This window comes from Diabrotica virgifera, chromosome 7 (assembly GCF_917563875.1).
Source record: "Diabrotica virgifera virgifera chromosome 7, PGI_DIABVI_V3a".
Taxonomy (NCBI): domain Eukaryota; kingdom Metazoa; phylum Arthropoda; class Insecta; order Coleoptera; family Chrysomelidae; genus Diabrotica; species Diabrotica virgifera.
Window position 1 is genome coordinate 73,824,486 of NC_065449.1, and position 21,513 is coordinate 73,845,998.

Below are 21,513 nucleotides of genomic sequence, written 5' to 3' on the forward strand. Positions count from 1 at the left end.
ACGTCACTGAGATAAACTAAAGAGGTTATAATATGTAATAATATATTATGTTTTTTCTTGTATACATGGTTGCCTAGAGCTAGATATCCTGTCCAAATATCGACATTTTTGTCTGCTACAGTTTTGTTATTCTTTTTGTTAATTACAAAATGTATTCTTTATTCTAGGCGGGTTCCACCAATTTTCATGTAGGTACATACTACTTTTTAGATATTACTTTGCCATCAATATTGCAAATTAATAAATATTTTAAAACTAATTTACGTAAATTTGAAATTGCGTTTTTCACCATTTTGTAGTAGTCCAATAAAATATGTATTTATAAAGTGACCTTGAAAAATAATAACATTTTGTTAAATATAAAATTCGAAAGAACTATTTTTATATGCAAGCATTAAGATATTTCTGAATAATCACAGCATACGCAATAATTATCAATTATTATTACCAAAACAATTATGAACGAGAAATTCATAATACAAACTAATTCATTAGTCGTTTAAAGCGTGTGAATTTTAAACTGGAACAGTGCCACCTCATGCTCAATAAAAACAAGAATTCTATTAAAACAACACATTAGTATACGGTGAGTTTTTGTATAATTTACTTATTAAAACCTCATTAGTATGTAATAAAATTTTAAGAAGGTTAATATTTATACAAATATTAATTATTATTCTATTAGGAAATATTTGTTTGAATTAATTAAGTATAAAAAGTTACTACACGCATCAAAAATGTCTAAAGACCCCTATTCACGTTGAGATCACTATCGATATAAAGGGTTGCGAGAAAGTCTGGTAACACGGTAATTTCTCGGAAACCGATAGAACGATTTTTATGGATTTTGGTGGGTAAGGGTTTTTAATGCGGCCCATACTATAGTGGTAATAGCATTGTTGTCAAATCGTCCGTTTTTCTGGAAATATACCGAACTTTCTTATTTCAAATGGAACACCTTGTATATTTTTTAAGTTTTGGGATCCTTAAAGGGATACTAATTATTTTTCGTGTGATATTCCCCATACCTAAATGCCATAATTTCGGAGTTATTGGTACATTTATTAAAGATTGCTACATTTATTAAAAAAACATTTTTCTACGAGCGTGCAAAAATGTCTACTTTCGCGCACGCATTTTAGTTTAGAAAATTTCACTTTTCCGCACGCGTGTTACTTTTCCGCACGCGGTTTTTACTTTTGCGCACGCGTGTTAATTTAGATATGTTAATATGGCCTTAAAGTAATTATAGTACATGCAATAAACTAATATTTAGATGTTATTTACTAATTTAGTTCAAATAAATCTTATTGTGTTCCTGTTTTAATGAAATTAACGCGACAATTCGATGAAATAAAATTATTTTGACATAATATTCGAAAGTCAAATCGGTAGACAATTAGCGTCGTTTTGAATCATCGTCATGGAAACCAAGATCGTCCTCATGCTAACTAATTATATTGAAACTTTGGTTTTGACAACCTTGTCAAAGAATTAATTTGTGTATGTATTTTCATATTAATTAAATTAATTTTGGTAATTTTTTAAAGACTCTTAGAAAAAATATTGTTCCTAACTCTTGCAGAAAGTCTCTTTTCCGCACTTGACTGCTTGCCGAACTCCCGCTTCGCGTCGTTCGGCAAAGAATGACTTTCTGCACTTGTTAGGAAATAGTATATTGTGCAAAAAGTGCAGAAAGGTACTAATTTCTCACGAGTTTGAAAAGTTGCGGTACGAGCGCAAGCGAGTGCCGCAATTCAAACGAGTGAGAAATTACCTTTCTGCACGTGTTTCACACTATACTTTTTCTACAAGCACAGTTTTTCCTAAAAATAAAAATCACAATTTCCAAACGACGATTAATTATAATAGGTACCTATATCATAAATTTTAAACTGTATTTAATTAATACCTACTAATCAATTTAAATTCCTTATACCTAAATAAATTGCACAGAAATCAGTTAAAAAATTAATGCACTGCCTTAATTTGTTTAAATTTAAACAATTATCACACATTATTGACATTATATTTATGCAGTCACGGATTTACACAAAACCTACTTCATTCGACGTCTCTTGCACAGGTTGCTAAATCCTTATTGGTTATTTGATAATTATAAAATGTTTAATAAGAATAAAATTGTAAAATAAAACAGTTGTAACATCCATAATTTAGTTTCTATGCTATAGTTAAATATAATAATTGTCTTATAGGTTATATATTTGTCTAAAGTTTAACCACGGATGTAAACAGAATATAACATTACTCAGAATGCGGTAGTCCACGGATGTAAACAGAATATAACGTTACTCAGAATGAGGTAGTCAACTGTGCAGAAAAGAACTTTGCGGCACAGAAACGTCACTTTGCGGCACAGAAACGTCACTTTTCTGCACACTAATGTCAAATATTTATACTGTGAGAAAATATCAAGTTTGCTAACATAAAACCGTGCAGAAAAGTGCACTTTGAATAGTGGTTGTAGAAAAATAACTATTTTTAACAATTTATAAAAATAAATTTTTTCGACCCGGGTAGACATTATTTTAGGTTCTTTAAATCATTGGAACAAAAAAGGTCTTTTGTAATTTTTCTCTAAAGTTAATTGTTTTCGAGTTATAAACAATTTAAAACTGAAAAAAAGGAATGACGACGGTATACAGTAAATTGTTCCTTGCGGATTTTTAATATTTTGAAGTTATACTTCTTTACGGGCGATATGAGCGTGAATTTTTATATGTTAAAACCTACGATCCCGGCGCATGCACATTATAACTTTGTTCTGATTGGATGTTCAAATGACATGTCAAAAATTATCCAATATGGCAGCTGTAGCGCAGCTGTGGTTTGGACGGTTGGCGGTTTGGTTATGCATGGTTGTTGCGTTTTAAAATTTGTGGGAAGGGAAACAACAAAGGTTAGTTAATAGTTATACTGCCTTTTTAAATAGTTTTCATATTATATTTTTGAAGTTATACTTCAAAATGTTTTAATTTATATATGTAAGTATTAGTCCAGAAAAGGTATGGAAAGAATATATTAGTGTTTTTAAATATATTTTTCTACAAACGTGTTAAAAATACAATTTTTAGGACTCCATAGGAGCGTTAAAAATGCTACTTTAAGGCACTGCTGCAGTTAAAAGTGAATTGTCAAATTGTGAAACGTCAAAATATTTATATTTCATTTATTAACATTAATATTAATAATACAACTTGCGCAATTTGAAAAAGGTGGTTTAAAAGGTTTTTTATTATAATTTTGTGTCTTTGGAGTTGTCTCCCTTGGGCGTAAAATAATAAAACATCTATTTTTATATTTCACTTGTCACCGTGATGTATAATTATGTATATCTCAAAGGTAACTAGCATTCAGCTTGATGGCCTTGTTGGTAGAGCATTGGACCAGAGATAAAAAAAAATCGCGAGATTGCGGGTTCAAATCTCGGACGATTCATATTTTTTTCTTTTTTTTTAATATTTGGCATTGTTAAGTTTTGGTTCATTTTTGGTAATTATTGTTAATTTTTTGTATTGTAACTGTTAAGTAGGTATATTTATTTCGTTGAAATTATATTATAATAGAAGTATAACTTCTTACGTGCGTACAAAGTACACACACATTCTTTTTTTTTACTTGTGTTTTTGAACCTAGAAAATCATAATTTTTCGAATTTTATTTGTTTTAAATTATTTATAACTCGGAAACGATTAACCTTAGAAGAAAATTACAAAAGACCTTTTCTGTTCACAATGATCCAATGAACCTAAAATATTGTCTACCCGTGCCGAAAAAATGTATTTTTATAAAATGCTTAAAATTTTTTTTGAATAAATTTAGTAATAACTCCGAAATTATGGCATTTAGGTATAGGGAATATCATATGAAAAATAATCAGTATTACTTAAGCATTCTAAAACGCAAAAAATATACGGGGTGTTCCATTTGAAATAAGAAAGTTCGTTAGATTTCCAGAAAAACGGAAGATTTGACAACAATGTAATTACCACTATAATATCTACCGTACAAAAGTCCCTCACCCACCAAAATCCATAAAAACGGTTCTAGCTGTTTCCGAGAAATTACCGTGTTGCCAGACTTTCTCGCAACCCTGTATACACACAATCAAACTTATATATATATATATATATATATATATATATATATATATATATATATATATATATATATATATATATATATATATATATGAAATCAACTGATATTTCATATTATTTCGTGCGAATTTAAAAAAACGAACACACGAAGTCAAACAATATTTATTTTAAAGCAATTTATTAACAAATACATAACACTTAAATAAAACAATCAAGTATTTAACAAACAAATTGAAACTAGTTGTTTTAAAGCCAATAGCATAAAAAATTTCAATGTAAAACGAATAATGTTTAAATTGCTTTTATTTATTTTTCTTCGTTTTTTTTTTGTAGTCAGTGTTATCACCTCTAGTCCTTATGCAAGCTTCAGTTTGCGTGGGCACGCTCGTAATCAAATTATCAATATTTTGTTGTGGTAGGAGTGCTCAGTTCTTCAAGAGCAGCTTGTATTAGCCGTGCAGTGTGCTGTGGATTATCCCGGCGAGCACTAATTTTTCTTTTACGCATATCCCACAATTATTACTCTATAGGGTTAACCTCGGGTGAGCAAGCAGGCCACTCCAAACAAGGGATACCTTCTGCTTCAATAATACCTCTAGTCATTCTAATGGTATGTGGAGGTCCATTATCATGCATGAAAATTAAATTTTCTCCTCTTGCACCTCTCCAGAGTCTAACTACAGGTTATCAACATACCTGTGAGCAGTTAAAGTTGATTGGATGAAAATTAAAGGAGTTATTTGCGGACCACAATTCCTCTCCAGAACATTACACTTCCCCTTGTATATTTGTGAACAGATCTGACAGTTTTAGTTCTTGTTTGTCTTCCTCGACCTCCAAGTACACGAGTTCGTGGGTCATCTGATTTTACACAAATCCTAACTTTTTCTGAAAATAGCACATTTTGTCAATTCCCAATGTTACAGTTTTGGTGCTGAAAACACCAATTTAGGCGATCAATCTTGTGGTGCCTCGATAACTCGGGAACCCATAACTGTCTCCTGCTGTATACCTCTTGGTAGAAACTCTTCTTCTTATCGTTTCAAGTGAAACAGTTTCACCTGTAGCTTCCAAAAGCTGCCTTTGGAGCTGCAGGTGAGAAATGGTTGGGTGTCTTCCAGCCGATTGGATTAAACGATCGTGGCGAGCCGTTAATCCTTTTTGGTGACTTTTACTTGCTTAATTTTTGAGCTTTCCTGGCTTCTGTTAACTAGCATAGGTTTTGGACAGAACGCCCTCTGTTACGCCTAGCTCTCAAGCTATGTCCCTCTGAGAACATTACTTGCTACACAAGACCAATAATCTTTCCCCGTTGTAAGTTCTATAACCCCATATGAGGCATATTTTCGTTTTTGGACGCAAAAGTTAGTTTATTTATTTTCGTTCAATTTGCTACTCAAGTAAATAACCTATACCGTACCGAGCTTTACTATTTGATTGTCTTATCGATTAGTTTATTTTCATTAAAAACCTTTATTTTTCGCAACAATAGGAAGTTTTTTCAAAAGAAATAAATATTGCTTTGAAATACATGGTGATTCCATATAAGTTTGGATGTGTGTATGTATAGTGTATTTGGCTGTTTCAGTATCGCTCTATGAGTGTCACAACTCTCTATCTTCGACGTCTACAACTCTATCGCCGTCTGTATCACTGTCGCGAAACAGGTACAGGTAAACAGAATTAACAAAAACCCTAAAGGTCACTTTCACCGCATAAACAAACGTCTGTAATCTCTCCTCCTCACGGTTGCAGACAAATTGGTTTTACTGTACAAATCTCATAATAAATGTATCGCAAATTGTCGCGATACATGTATCGATACCGATCTCAACGTGAATGGCACCCTTAATGAACACTATTACTCCACATTTTTCGACAGAAACCTTTTTTGTTAATACATACATATCGACTTAAAACTGTTCTCTACAAATTAAGGTATGCCAATAAAATTTTAAATCAATTTTTTCATACAGTACCTATACTAAAATTACAATAAAGATGCACTAGAAATAAACAAACCAAGGGACGTTGAATGTTACGAGGTGCACCCCCGGATCTTCATTTTTACAATGTATAAACTTTGTAAATCATGATTTGGGAGTGCTCCTAGTAACATACAAGGTGTCTTGGTTTGTTTATTTCTAGTGCATCTTTATTGTGAATGTAGTATAGAGACTTAAAACTTTTTCCATTGTGTTCGGAATGGTGCAAGAAAAAGTCTACAATGTAAATATCGGTGAAAATGCACAATTGCATTTTGAAGTGCATAAAATGCATCCAAAAATGTATAAACATATCAAAATAAGTGTTATAATTTGTGTCAGAATTTGTTACTAAGTGTCTTTTGGGATCAATGAAGATACATACTCCATCAGAACCGACCACTGGATCACCTGATGCCCAGGTCCACTGTCCTGGAGTTTCGAGGGTTTTGGGTACTAAATTGATGCAAACAAATTACGAGGGATTTTGGGATCGCTGAACACGAATATGACATCAAAACTGACCGCCGGTGCACCTGGTGCACCAAACCTTCCAAAATTTAGAAGATAACATGCCTTAGCAGTGACCTTGGGCACCAGGTGGTCTGGGAGTCAGTTCTGATGGCGTATTTGTATTGAGCTACCACAAAAACCTCCTAGTAATCTATTTGCATACATTCAGTTTTGAGAACCTTCGAAACTTCAGTAGATGATGTGCCTTAGCATTGACCGTTGGCACCAGGCTCTCCGGGGGTTGGTTATGATAGCGTATTCGTGTTCAGCAACCCCAAAATCCCCAGTGTAATCTATTTGCATCTATTTAATGCCGAAAACCCTGTAAACTTCAGAAGATGCCGTGCTTTAGCTTTGACCCAGGTGCCCCGGGTGTCGATTCTAATGACCCATTCGTGTTCAGTGACTCCAAAAGCCTCCAATCAATACCATAGTTATTTTGACATGTTTATGCACTTTTGAATGCAAACTTAATTATGCATTTCCACCCATTTCTGTACAGCAGACTTTTTTCTTGACATCATCCTGAATACAATGTAAAAAGTTGCAAGTGTCTTGGTGCCGTCTTTAACTCTTATTATATGCCGTCTTTAATTTTTTATCACAATCTGATAAAACGTGTTAATTGAATTTTATGCATTTACTTAGAAGTATAGTATGTACTCGTTAACATAATAGTTAACTCGTCATGAGATATTTAAAATATTTATTACCATTTTTTAAATAAATGCGTTGAAGAATTAAAGTGGCAACACGGGTCCGTCGGACCCGTGTTGGACCTTGTAGTCAAAGCTACAAGTTCCCAGATTTAAGATTGTGTAGTTTTTGAAATTAAGGATGGACTTAACTGGAAAAGTCAACCACAACCAACAGGACGTATGCGAACCTGCAACATAATAAAAAGCAAAATCCACTAGAAGTTACGTTAGCCCCTGGTCAAAGTGTAGATAAACCCGTTGATTCGCTTTGTTTATTTGTGAATGAAAAAATCGGGTAAAAAATAGTGAAGTCAACAAATGAAGAAGCCAAAAAAGTTCTGGGGATAGAGAACTAGAAATATGGCGATTCCCTAGAGCTATATGTCTTTATAGGTCTACTACTAAACGCAGCTCACCTGAGTACCAAAAACCATAATTTAGATGTACTTTGAAGTATATTTTATAAACCTCCTATATTTAAAGCTAACATGGAGATAAAACATTTCAGTATGTGACCAAACTTTGAGGAATAGATTACATCAAGGTGGCCTACAGGCCAGACATTCATTGATCATTGAAGGTTCTCATGTTGCGTTATGAAAATCGTAGACTTAGACCGTCCGCACATGGGTCGATCGAGATCGCGCGTCTTGCTCGTCTTGTACGAACCCTGTTTTTATAAATTAACGCATTTTTACATAGTAACCAAAACGACTATTTCGATCTGTGAAGAGTACGGTATTATTACATTTTTAGACAGTTGCATTATACAGTTGAGGGTATTTTTCTCAACGAATTTTATAATAAATATCTAGAAACAGAAGTTCGATGTTTTCAGAATTTTACATTACAAACAATATATTTCCACAAAGCTAAAAGTACTACAATCAACGAACATAATATTTTAATTTAGGTTTAATTTAATTTTAATTTTAATTTAACCGATCTTTAAAAAGACTAAAATTTAATTTAGGGCAAAAATCATCCAAAAACGAAGCAAACAAATAAAATAATGACTGTAAACGTGCGTCTCACTCGAAGATCGTACGGTACGAGAGTCGTACAAGACGAGGAGATTTGCAATCCTAAACGCTTCGTGTACGGAACTCAATGCCACAACGAAGGAACTTAAGTGACGGGGAGAGATCTACGTGATCGGAATCGAGTCCATTATTTCTAGCGTCGCTCCATGTGCGGACGGTCTTATATTATAATTGGCACAACAAACACATACATTGTGACTTACAAGAATGGAGTACTATTTTATTCACAGAAGAAAAAAAAAACTAAAAAAAAAAACTAAAAAAAAAAAACTAAAAAAAAAATAAAAAAAAAAATAAAAAATGTAATAAAAAAAATGTTAAAAAATATAATAAAAAAAATAATAAAAAAAACAGAGTAAAAAAAAACAGTAGTACTAATAGTTTTAAATTTAGATACTAAGCATATATTTTGTAAAAGAGAGAATTCAAAACACATTGACTGGCCAGTTGGTTGCTTAAACCAGTGCCAATAAAACATAAACACACGAAACTAGGCCCTATCTCATGATAGAAACTATCTATAATCTGGAGATCCCGTTTCTTCTATTATTACCAATAACTATGTAAAAATTGTTTTATTTTTGTTCTCGAACAATTGTTTATATTTTTAATTTAGAAACAGACAAAAGTAAAGAACTTTTTAAGATCTACAAATTTTATTGGAACAATTTTTCTCCGAAATGTAGAAGAAACCTTTTATAGACAAAACATGTTTTTTTTTTAATTATGATTGTTTACCCAGCCGATGGTCTTAACTTTCACTTTAGCCGAATTGGATACAAATGTCTCACGGTGTGAAGTTGTGTATCACTTGCAGATTTTAAGATTAAAAAATTATTGTTATTAACCCGGCATTGGTCGCTAGGTAGGTTGCTACGCGAGTGGTCGCGCGTGAGATTTTCTCTCACATATCCAACTTTTGCCTTTGTTTACAAAATTTTACAAAAAAGATGAGGTTTCACTAACGATAAAACCATTTGCGTTAAAGAGACACGACATTTTTCTGTTTTATTATTATTATCTTTATATAAAATACCTATGACTATTGATGCTGCCAATATTTAACATTAAAAAATATGTGGTAAGTGACCATCTACAACTAACCCGTGAAACAGAATATAGGATTTTAATATCATCGACCCCATCCACGGCGCCTTTTATTACATCATAAAAGGATATTATTTTAGGTTTTAAGGGGGAAAATAAAATTAATTTTTATACACAGTTGGTGACGCCGGTGGTCGCTTGATGAGAGAATCTCTCACATGAAGCGCACTGACTCAACAATATGGTGATACTAAGTAAACTGGGTCACTATCTGAGCGGACGAGTCTATTAGATTGTCGAGGGAGGATAGTTAGGAGACTAGAAGGAACTACAGAGCGTATAATTTATCGGAAAAAAAGTTGTGCGCAATTTTCTGAAACCGTGAGAAAAAATCTCATATAGCGACCACTGCCGGGTTAACTAAAGCATTAAAAAATAATAATGAAAAATATTACATAGTATTATCATCCCTACAAGGAACACATACAATAGGGAACTTGCATAAAATTTTTAATTCGAAAAAAATGTTATGAATGACAACAGAACATAATTTAAAACATGTATCAAAGATAAAAAAGTTGTTTTTGTGTTCCGTTTGGCCCCTAAACACGATTCTAAATTCAAAATATTGCAGCTAGCCCAAAAAGCATCGTGACGTCATAATATGGTTGTGTGTTTACATTCTGCACCAACAAAGTAAACAAAGTATACATTTTAAATTAGACATTATAAACGTCAGTAGAAAATACAGCTATGTGACGCCACAAGTGTTTTTATCGTTTGAACTATTTTAAATACATAGAAATTTTATACTTTTACAAAATGGCACCAAACAACACTTATAGTGTTTTCTTTTATTTTCCATAGTAAACCTTCTTTCCTTTCCTTCAAAAACTGTATCAAACTCCAATTTCAACAAACTGATATACATCATTACAATGACATACGATAAATATCATTAGAATATAAATATTTTGCCTTATTCCGCGACGATGAGCTGGCCAAATACCCAAGTAGGTGGAGGCCAATAAACTAAAGAAGAAGAAGAATATACGTAAATAGAACTATAAAAACATAAATAAAGTTCAACTATGTTACGTCACGGGTCGTTTGAACTATTTTAAATCGCGGAAGATTTTAAATTTGAACTAAGTTATTATGAGTTTTTGAAGCGTGAAATTTTGGAAGTCTCAATTTTAAACAAAACTGAACAATATTATGTAATAAAAAGAAATGTGCAAGTACCTTATTGTTTTTGTGGCAAAGCTATGGTTTAAACAAACTGGTTTTGTATCCTTTTGGTACATCCTTCTTATCCTCTTCTCATTCTTTTTGGGGCATACGACACGTTGTAATACGAAACATGTAATACAAATTAATATGTAATAGGAACCTTGAACCACATACTATACAGTGTTGGATACAAACGCCCACCACAAGAAGGTTTTTATTTTCTATTACTAGTTAATTTGCATTGCAAAATTCATATATTGTTGCTATTAGTAGTAGATACAAAAACAGACACATTAAAACAAGATGAAGTACACGGATATATAATTAATTACAACGAAATTTCGCTTTGTGGGATACAAACCTATTCTGCACCGGCCGGGAAATATTAAAGAAAATACAGCAACATACGTCTTCGATGATTTATCATTAGTTACCCCTCATTTAACTTTTAGAACCTTTAAAAACCTGTTAAAAGGTATTTTCAGCTGTTTCTTTACTGCCCTAAAATAGAAATGTTTGAGTACACCTAGATAGAAAGGTATATATATATATATATATATATATATATATATATATATATATATATATATATATATATATATATATATATATATATATATATTTCTGTTATGCATTGAAATCAATAACAATTAAGTTATAAATAAGAAACGCATTAGCAAAAAATAATGAAATATCGTTAACAGTTTACGACATTTACGGTAAGACGTTGAAAATAGTATTAGTATAGTGTATAGTTGATCCAAAAGATCGCATAACCCAGACATCCAAAGTGAAAGTTATCCTTCAACACCAAATTGTTCTATATGGTCCACACAATGTCCAGAAAAAAGTCACACCATTTTGAGCGTCGGGTTTGGGGGGTAGAGGGGGGAGAAATCGGTAAATTCGTAGTTTTTTAAGTTTTTCGCTAATATTTCTAAAACTATGCGGTTTAGCATGAACAACCTTCTATACAAAATTGTTCTACATTAAATTTGAAATAAAAAAAGCCCTATGCATAATCTTTCTAAAATGAATGGTTCCAAAGTTACGGAGGTAGTATAGTATAACTGGCCCAAAAAAGGCCTAACCCAAACATCCAAAGTAAAAGTTTTCCTCCAACACCAAAATGTTCTATATGGTACACATATTGTTCAGTAAAAAGTTACACCATTTTGAGCGTCCGGTTTGGGAGGGAGATGGGAGAGAAATAGGTAAATTAGTAGGTTTTTTACGTTTTTCGTCAATATTTCTAAAACTATGCTTTAGCGTAAACAATGTTATATACAAAAATGTTCTACATGAAATTTAAAACAAAAAATGTTCTATACATAATTGTTATAGAATTAACGGTTCCAGAGTTACGGAGGGCGAAAAGTCGAGGTTTTCGATACTTTTTATATTTTTTGGGCAATATTTATGATATAACTATACCAAAAACCCAGACATCCAAAGTGAAAGTTATTCTCTAACACCAAATTGTTCTATATGGTCCACATAATGTTCAGGAGAAAGTCACACCATTTTGAACGTCGGGTTTGGGGTAGAGAGGGGGGAGAAATCGGTGAATATAAAAAGTATCGAAAACCTCCACTTTTCACCCTCCGTAACTCTGGAACCATTGATTTTATAACAATTATGTATAGAACCTTTTTTGTTTTAAATTTTATGTAGAACATTTTTCTATAGAACATTCCTTACGGTAAAGCAAGGTTTTAGAATTACTGACGAAAAACTTAAAAAAAACTACCTACTAATGTACCGATTTCTCCCCAATCTCCCCCCCAAACCGGGCGCTCAAAATGGTGTAACTTTTTACTGAAGAATATGTGGACCATATAGAACAATTTGGTGATGAAGGAAATCTTTTACTTTGGATGTCTGGGTTAGGCCCTTTTTTGGACCAATTATACTATACTACCTCCGTAACTTTGGAACCGTTCATTTTAGAAGGGTTATGCATAGGGCCTTTTTTATTTCAAATTTAATGTAGAATAATTTTGTGGAGAAGGTTGTTCATGCTAAACCGCTTAGTTTTAGAAATATTGACGAAAAACCTAAAAAACTACAAATTTGCTGATTTCATTTCTCCCCCCTCACCCCCCAAACCCGACGCTCAAAATGGTGTGACTTTTTTCTAAACATTATGTGGACCATATAGAACAATTTGGTGTTGGAGGATAACTTTCACTTTGGATGTCTGGGTTTGGGTCTAACTATACCATACTATATCTGACAATGCTTTTAACAAAATACAAAAATTTACGAATTAATTGTAATATTTGATACACACAAAATGAATTTTACCACCTCTTGAAATTCTACAATTTTGCCTTCTATTACGTATTTTTAAAATTCTCCTTGAATTAGTGTTCCGAAGCGCATAAGATTCGTCAATACTTTGTAGTTAAAAATAAACTAAAATTACTGGTTCTTTGTATTTTATTCAAAAGAACACTATTATGGCTCATTAGCTCAGTTGGTAAGAGCACCACACTGATTCTTTCATCGTGGAGGTCGTAGGTTCCAATCCTACATGAGCCAAAACTTTTGTTATTGGCAGTAATATGTTTCCATAAATGACTTTCTTTTGTGCTTTAGTGTAATATAAATTTGAATATAAAGTTAAATAATACAAACTTTGAATGCTACATTACAAATCTATCTCCGGAATTGAATACTACTTTACAAATCTATCTCTGGAAAATCACTGTTTATGGTCAACTATCTCCTCCTGTCAAAACATCACCTATAGAAATTCGTACAAAAATTAGAAATTTGAAACCTTTTAAAACTCCAGGTTACGACGTTATAGTGCGAGAACTTCTAAAACACTTGCCTAGAAAAGCTGTTGTCTACTAACGATAATTTAAAACTCAATGCTACGATTATTTATTATTCTCCTAGAGAATGGAAATTTGCCCGGATTATTATGATTACTAAACCAGGTAAACCACCTACTGAACCCAATTCATATCTTCCCATCAGCTTACTATATCTTATGTCTAAGGTATGTGAAAAACTAGTTCGGAATAGAATTTAGGATCTTTTTGAAGTCGATGAACTTCATGATTGATGCTGCGATACCGCAGCATCAATTTGGTTTCTCTCAGCATTATTCCACCGTTCAGCAATGCCAACGAATCAAAAACAAAATAAAAAACTGTTTGGAAAAGAAGAACAAATGCAATTCTGCTTCTTTTTTGAGGTAAAGCAAGCGTTTGGCAAGGTTTGGCTCGACGGTCACTTATATAAATTGTAGACACACTTCTTCTTCTTTAAGTACCGTGCCCAAATTTTGAGGCGTGGGTAGCTTCCATAACAATTTGCCGATATCGTTCTCACATGTGTAGACACACATGCGCCACCAAATATATCTCATTTTCAAATCCTACATCAACGAACGATATAAGTCCAAGTTAACGCCTCAACATCAAACCTCCAATCTGTCCATTCTGGAGTCCACCAAGGCAGTGTGGCCCATTCCTATACCCCCTCTATACAGCGTACATACCTATCATATCCTAATAGCTACTTTTGCTGATGATATAGCAATACTAACTTCAGACACAGATCCTTGAAGTGCTGCAAACAAATTTCAGGATAACCTATAAGTGCTACAAACCTGGCTTGAACTATGGAAAATTAAAGTTAACGCCGAAAAATCGACAGCAGTTACTTTCACAAGAAGAATAAAAACATGCCTCTAATTACATATCAATAATATTCCAATTCCACAAAAATTTGAAGTGAAATATTTAGGACTGCATCTAGATCACAAGCTGACTTCTAAAATCTATATTAAAGCCAAACGGACACAACTAAACATAAAAGTTAAACAAATTTACTCTCACTCCAAAATAAATCACTGATTTGCAAGATGATCCTCAAACCTATTTGTTCTTACGAAATTGAACTCTGAGGTTTCACAAGACTTTCCAACACCAAGTATCTACAAACTTTCCTCAGTCGAAAACCCATCGAACAATAGCCAATGCTCCATCGTACGTTTTCAACCATATAATACACAACGACTTTGATATTCCATTCATAAGAGAAGTCATTGCTCTTCGGGCAAAGAGAACCAAAGAAAGAAATTCCACAAGTGATTGCCAAAGCAAAACAGAATTGTACCAACCACCACTACCTACTAGACGCCTAAACAGAACCTGGCCCTACGACCTTGGGGATTGGTGAAGACTTCTTCTTCTTCTTCTTCTTCTTAAAGTTCCGCTCCTATCGGAGATTGGAAATCATTCTGGCAATTGTAATTTTGTTGGTTACGCGCCGAAATAGTTCAATTGAGCTGCATCCAAACCATTCACGGAGATTGCGTAGCCACGAGATTTTACGTTTTCCTACGCTTCTTCTGCCTTTGATTTTGCCCTGCATTATATTCCTTAATAGTTCGTATTTTTCACCTCTCATGATGTGCCCCAAGTATTCCAACTTCCTGATTTTCATGGAATTTAAAACTTCGCATTGTTTTCCTAGTTGTCCGAGCACTTGTGCGTTTGTTTTACGATCTGTCCATGATATTTTCAGAATACGTCTATAACACCATATTTCGAATGCTTCCAGGTTTTTAATGTTGGATTGTTTTAGTGTCCATGCCTCAACCCCATACAAAAGGGTGGAGAAAATATAACAACGAAGCATTCTTATCCGGAGCGTTATATTGATATTGCTATTACAGAAAAGTTTCCTCATTCTGTTAAAAATGGATCATGCAATTTCAATGCGGCATCTTATTTCTTTTGTCTGATCAGTATCTTCTGTGATCCATGCTCCAAGGTATTTGTACGAAGATATTTGCTCAATTTCTGTATTATCCAGTACTAGCCTAACTCTGCTGTTTTGTGCTTTTGTAAATACCATGAACTTGGTTTTCTTCAAATTTATTTTCAGTCCATAATCGTTGCAATGTATATTTAGTTGTTGAGCAAGGTGTTGCAATTCTTCCAGTGTTCCCGCTAGAAGTACGGTATCGTCAGCATATCTTATATTATAAAGTGGCTTACCGTTTATTATTAGGCCCTCATTGACTTCGACCAACGCTAATTCTGAGATGGCTTCACTATATAAATTAAATAACAATGGTGATAAAATACACCCTTGATGCACCCCACGACGAATCTGGATATCCTCAGTCAGTTCATTTTCAACTTTCACTTTTGCTGTTTGATTCCAATAGAGGTTACCTATAATTAGAGAGGTGAAGACTTGGAGAACCCTTAATGGACAGTACCCATTGTAAGCCACATACCACTCATCACATTTTCTACTCCTGTACTACTGAGTAGATTGTATATTAGCTGTAATAAATAAAAAAAGGTAAAAAAAACTACCGGTAGCAGGTAGGAACTCCTTTTGGATAGTCCTATCAGGGAAATTGAATCAATCCCTGCCTTCTGCAGATTCCAGGTGTTTCCTGACCCGGGAAACTAGTACCTGCTAAGGGTCCCCTGTCCAGGGTCACGGATGAAGCCCACAACGGCATCCAGGGCGGAGAAGAAGGTCTTCACAACGGTCTGGAGGACGTAGGTGGCAGCCCCCTGGTTTTAGGGCTTGTATAAAATCGAACCTGGAAATCGGCAGCTGGTTTTTCAGTATCTGTATTGAGCGGAAGTCATTTAGGCCAGAACGGTCAATACAGAATAGTACTCGGTGCGGTGGCAACCACTTAAACAGCGTGTACACAGCGGTGTAGAAAGCCAAGGGAATGACTACTACACTATTTTTCCCAGGTTAATCAATATGGCTGAGGAAATAAACGATGGCCCCGAGTACGGGCGCTTCTTAAATGGGGCAGGGGTGCGAAGAATCTCCCGCTTGGCCAAATTTGATATACAGAGAAGTTGTAGAATAGGCACATGGAATGTGCGGAGTTTATATGAACCAGGAAAAACACACAATGCCATAAATGAGATGAAAAGGCTGCAAATATCAATTCTGGGTATCAGTGAAATGCGATGGCCCGGATCTGGCCAATGCCATGTGGATGATCATGAAGTATATTATGCAGGAGAAGAGAGTAATTACCATCGTCATGGTGTAGGATTCATAGTCTCAAACGAGGTTAGCAAATGTGTTAGAGCGGTATGCCAGGTATCTGAACGAGTCATAATGATTCAGTTGAACGCGAAACCCAGAAACATAAATTTAATACAAGTGTATGCACCGATAGCGGAAAGTGAACTGGAAGAACTTGACAAGTTCTACGCCGATGTAAAAACTGTTACCGACCAACTCAAGACTAGAGATCTCACCATTCTGATGGGTGACCTTAATGCTAAGATAGGAAAAGGCAGACAAAGTAATATTATTGGCTGTTATGGACTGGGCGATAGAAATGAAAGGGGAGACTATTTCGCAGATTTTTGCAAAGAACATAATCTATGTATAATGAATACCTTTTTCAAATTACCTAAAAGGAGATTATATACGTGGAAATCTCCAGCAGATACCCCCAATAATATCGTAAGAAGCCAAATTGACTACATAACCATCAGTGAGCGTTACAGAAATGCAGTAAAGTCTGTAAAAACCTATCCTGGCGCCGATGTGCCATCTGATCACAATCTATTGTTAGCCGAAATAAAATTAAAACTTAAACGGATAAAACAACCACGATCCTCTAACAAACTGGATACCGATTTTATTAGAAACAACAGTCAGGGGATTTCAAACAATTTAGAGAGCAATTTTGAGAATAGCGGCCAACAAGAATCCATCGAGGATCATTGGAACCAAATCAAAACGATTATAAACAACTCAACTCCAAACTTCAAAGAGAAAAATCAAAAGAAGCAACAGTGGATGAACGATGAGATTTTGAATTTGATGGAAAAAAGACGCAAATTTAAGAATCAAAACATCGAAATGTATAAACGCATTAATAAAAAGATAAGGACTAAAATACGAGCGGCAAAAGAAACATACTTTGAAAAAAAATGTTTAGAAATTGAAGAGTTGCAGAGAAAACATGATTCATTTAATATGTATAAAAAAATAAAAGAACTCACCGGTCAGAACAAAAAACATGCAAATAACATCGTTGATAGAGACGGAAAACTGATTATCACTGATTTGGATAAAATAGACAGATGGAAAGAATACATTGAGGAACTGTTTAATGATGAAAGGCCCGAGCTTGAAATTAACGAAATAGTTACAGGACCTGACATAACTATGGACGAAATTGAACAAGCAATAAGATTAGCAAAGACCAGAAAAGCGACGGGACCAGACGAAATACCGAATGAAATAATAAAGCTCTTCGAAAATTCAGGTAAAAGATCTCTCCTTCATCTTTTTAATAAAGTTTATCAAACTGGCTATATACCAACGGATTGGCTGCTGTCGACTTTTGTGACGATACCTAAAAAAGCAAACGCGAAAAGATGTAGTGACTACCGAACCATTAGCTTGATGAGTCATGTTTTAAAGATATTTCTACGAATTTTGCACTCTAGGATGTACCAAAAAATAGAAGAACAGCTTGGTGATACACAGTTTGGATTCCGCAATAACCTTGGGACCAGAGAAGCACTGTTTAGTATTCAGGTTATGGTACAAAGATGCAGAGATGTCGGACATCCGGTTTATATGTGTTTTCATTGACTTTGAGAAGGCCTTTGATCGGGTAAAACATACGGAAATTATTGCTATTCTTCAGAAAGTGGGTATTGATGATAAAGACCTACGCATTATCAAAAATCTTTACTGGCATCAACGTGCAAACATCAGGATTGGCTGGGACACGTCTGAAGAACTTCAAATACGAAGAGGAGTAAGGCAGGGCTGCATTTTGTCCCCACTAATATTTAACATCTATTCTGAGTTTGTTTTCAATAAAGCAGTGGATAATGCTCAATGTGGTATCAAAATGAATGGCGTCAATATTAATAATTTGAGATATGCGGATGACACGGTGTTAATTGCGAGCAATTATGAAGAACTTCAACATCTGATTAATAGGATTACCACAACGTGTGATGAATATGGACTCAAGCTAAACACCGCAAAGACCAAGGTGATGGTTGTCAGTAAGACGCCAATACAACCGGAAGTAGTAACAGCTTATGGTGAACAATTAGAAAGAACTAACAGTATCACCTACCTTGGTTGTAATCTAAATGAGAACTGGGACATGAGCAAAGAAATTAGAATACGTATAGAGAAGGCTAGAGCTGCATTCTTTAAGATAAAGAAACTTTTATGTGGAAACAACATTACTTAGAATCTTAAAATTAGATTAGTGAGATGTTATGTGTTCTCTACTCTTTTGTACGGTGTCGAAGGTTGGACTTTAACAGATACTCTTCTCAAGAAATTGGAAGCCTTTGAAATTTGGGTATACCGAAGAATCCTACGAATAAGTTGGGTGGATAGAGTTCGTAACGAAGTTGTTTTGCACCGGATGGGAAAAGTCACAGAAGTCGTCAGAACAGTTAAAAATCGAAAACTTGAATATTTTGGCCATGTTATGCGACACCCAGAGAGATATAATATACTCCATTTAATAATACAAGGCAAGGTAGACGAAAGAAGAGGGCCAGGTCGAAGAAGAACGTCATGGCTTAAAAACCTGAGAGAATGGTATAACAGATCCTCTGCATCCCTTTTCCGAGCTGCCGTTAACAAAATTACTATAGCCAATTTGATAGCCAACGTTCGATAATCGAGCACGGCACATGAAGAAGAAGAAGAAATAAAAAAAATGAATGTAAATATATGTCTCTACATTTACACTCATGCTATTTCTTTGTGCGCTTGTTTATGTCTGTTTAACAACATCGACAAACAAAATGTTGGGTATGATACGGATAACTTGCATATGAAAATAAAAGGAGGAACTTGCATATGAAAATGGTAAATTCGAATAAAAACAGGAATACAAGAATAAAAATGAATGCAAGAATGCAGGAAAGAAGACCTGTTGGAAGACCTAAAAAGAGATGGGAAGACGAAGTCGATGAGGATGCCAGGAACTTTCTGGGAACGCGTTCATGGAAAAGAACAGCGGTAAATCGAAATGATTGGAGAAGCTTATTGAAGGAGGCCAAGGCTCGATTTGGGCTGTAGTGCCATTGGATGGATGGATGGAAGAATAAAAATGGGTACGTCCCTACCAGGGCCGCGTTTAGGTCAAATGACGCCCTAGGCAATTCTCTAGTAGCCGCCCTTCAAACATGTACCATTTTTGCGAAAATAAAATGCAAGAAGAATTTTTTATTTAAATAAGAATGTTAGGTTCTTCAAATAATGTTTGGAAATGTGTTAAAAATATTCTTTATTTTACATCAGGCGTAATGTTACATACTACTATTGTAATTATGTTTGAGGGTTTTTACCTGTGCCCAATGCATGCGTTTTAATGCATGATACGTAGAAATTGCCTGTTTGTAGGCGCGCCCACTCGTTCGATTTTAAATGCATTGCATTGAAAACATTACTCAAGCACAATGTGTTTATAGCTTTATTTAACAATAAAAAAATGAATTTTTAGCAATGCAAATAATCAAAACCGGTATAACTTTACATGACTTTCAAATGCGGTAAGCAGAATTGCTATTTTATTTTTTAATCAAAAGTTATTCGGGTACAAAAATTGCAATTTTTCGATATTTTGAAAGTTCAACCGCGTTTATCTCAAAAACTGTGCATCCTACTGTTATGGTCTATTTTCACGCAAAAGCCGACTGCAATTTGCAGCCGTATGTCAGTCAATATTTATAAACTTGCTGTGATCAGCTACCGTACTACAAGAAAATATGAAAATAAATAACTCTGAATTGGTCACTACTAGTTAGACAACCAACAGTACCCTTGATAACACAGCATAATTATCAAACAGTATTTTGGGTGGCATAGTCACTATCACAAGGGTCTGTCATTGACACCGACGCGAAAGGTTTTACTTTTTGGTTGGAGGTCAGGAAGTCAAGTTCACGTGCCAGTGTGAGGAAAATTTGGGGTTTTCCTTTGAACGCTTTGAAAGAATAACGTGAAAAATCAGATAGTTGTGGAGTTGATGTCTGGTGGGTTTTAATTTTGTTTGTCGGTCAGCCGATGTAGCGGACTTTTGCTGAGCGGAGGCAAGGGTTGGAAACGTATTTTCTATGCCGGTGTGCTAGGGAAATTTTATATTTTCCCGGATAATCACAGCCCTCTTTGAGGTAAGTTAAGATAGATCTCGTTATAATTTAACCCTTTTCATTTTCCTCAATTCAAAGTTGAATCTTACTTCTTTATTTCTTTACTGTCACTTGTTAATTGTTTTTGTGGTAGAATTCGAACGTAAAAAGAGCGTGTAGTTTACCTATACTGTCTTTCACTTTTTGTTGGTGTTAAGAACTTTAAAATTTACAGTAACAACCGGTGGTTGATGATTTTGAATAATAATAAAATTCTGACTTAATTAATTAGGCCGGGTAGACAAAAATCAAAATTTGAATAAGAATGTTGTCGGCAAATTAAATTTTTGCTTAAAATATGAACTATTTGTAGGGTGCAAGTGTGAGGTCCTAGGTATACCTACCCAAATATATTAGTCTTCGCATGGCATAGGGTTCTGCCTAAGGTGAAGTCACAATGATTAGATACCAAGCTTAACAACTGAAGTTTGGCTATGTAAGTAAGGGAAAGCAGAAATCGAAAGGTAGGAGGATTTTTTTTTTTTACTTTGGAGTATTGGAGTTTCAACGCAGAAAATTCTACACAGTGATTATGTTAATATCGTGCGGTTAAGTGGACTGAAACATTGTCACTTTTCGTTAATTTTAATGTTGTTCATACTTTAATAACATTTTCTATTTTGTTTTTCCTTTTCTTTTTTTTATATATAAATTCTAATATCAATGTGAGCCTA

The 21,513-nt window shown here is 34.2% G+C and overlaps 1 protein-coding gene and 1 non-coding gene across 2 annotated transcripts in view; both read left to right on the forward strand.

The window, feature by feature from the left end:
* Positions 1–427: 427 nt before the first annotated feature.
* The window catches only part of LOC114335001 (uncharacterized), a 32,588-nt gene continuing 11,502 nt past the window's right edge, over positions 428–21,513 (forward strand). The window contains exon 1 of the mRNA XM_028285151.2: positions 428–586. The gene's annotated coding sequence lies outside the window, so the exon portion shown is untranslated. The remainder of the gene's footprint in view (positions 587–21,513) is intronic.
* Positions 13,105–13,184, forward strand: Trnai-gau (transfer RNA isoleucine (anticodon GAU)). Its single transcript is given in 2 exon segments — positions 13,105–13,142; positions 13,148–13,184. It is a non-coding gene; the product is annotated as a tRNA-Ile (tRNA).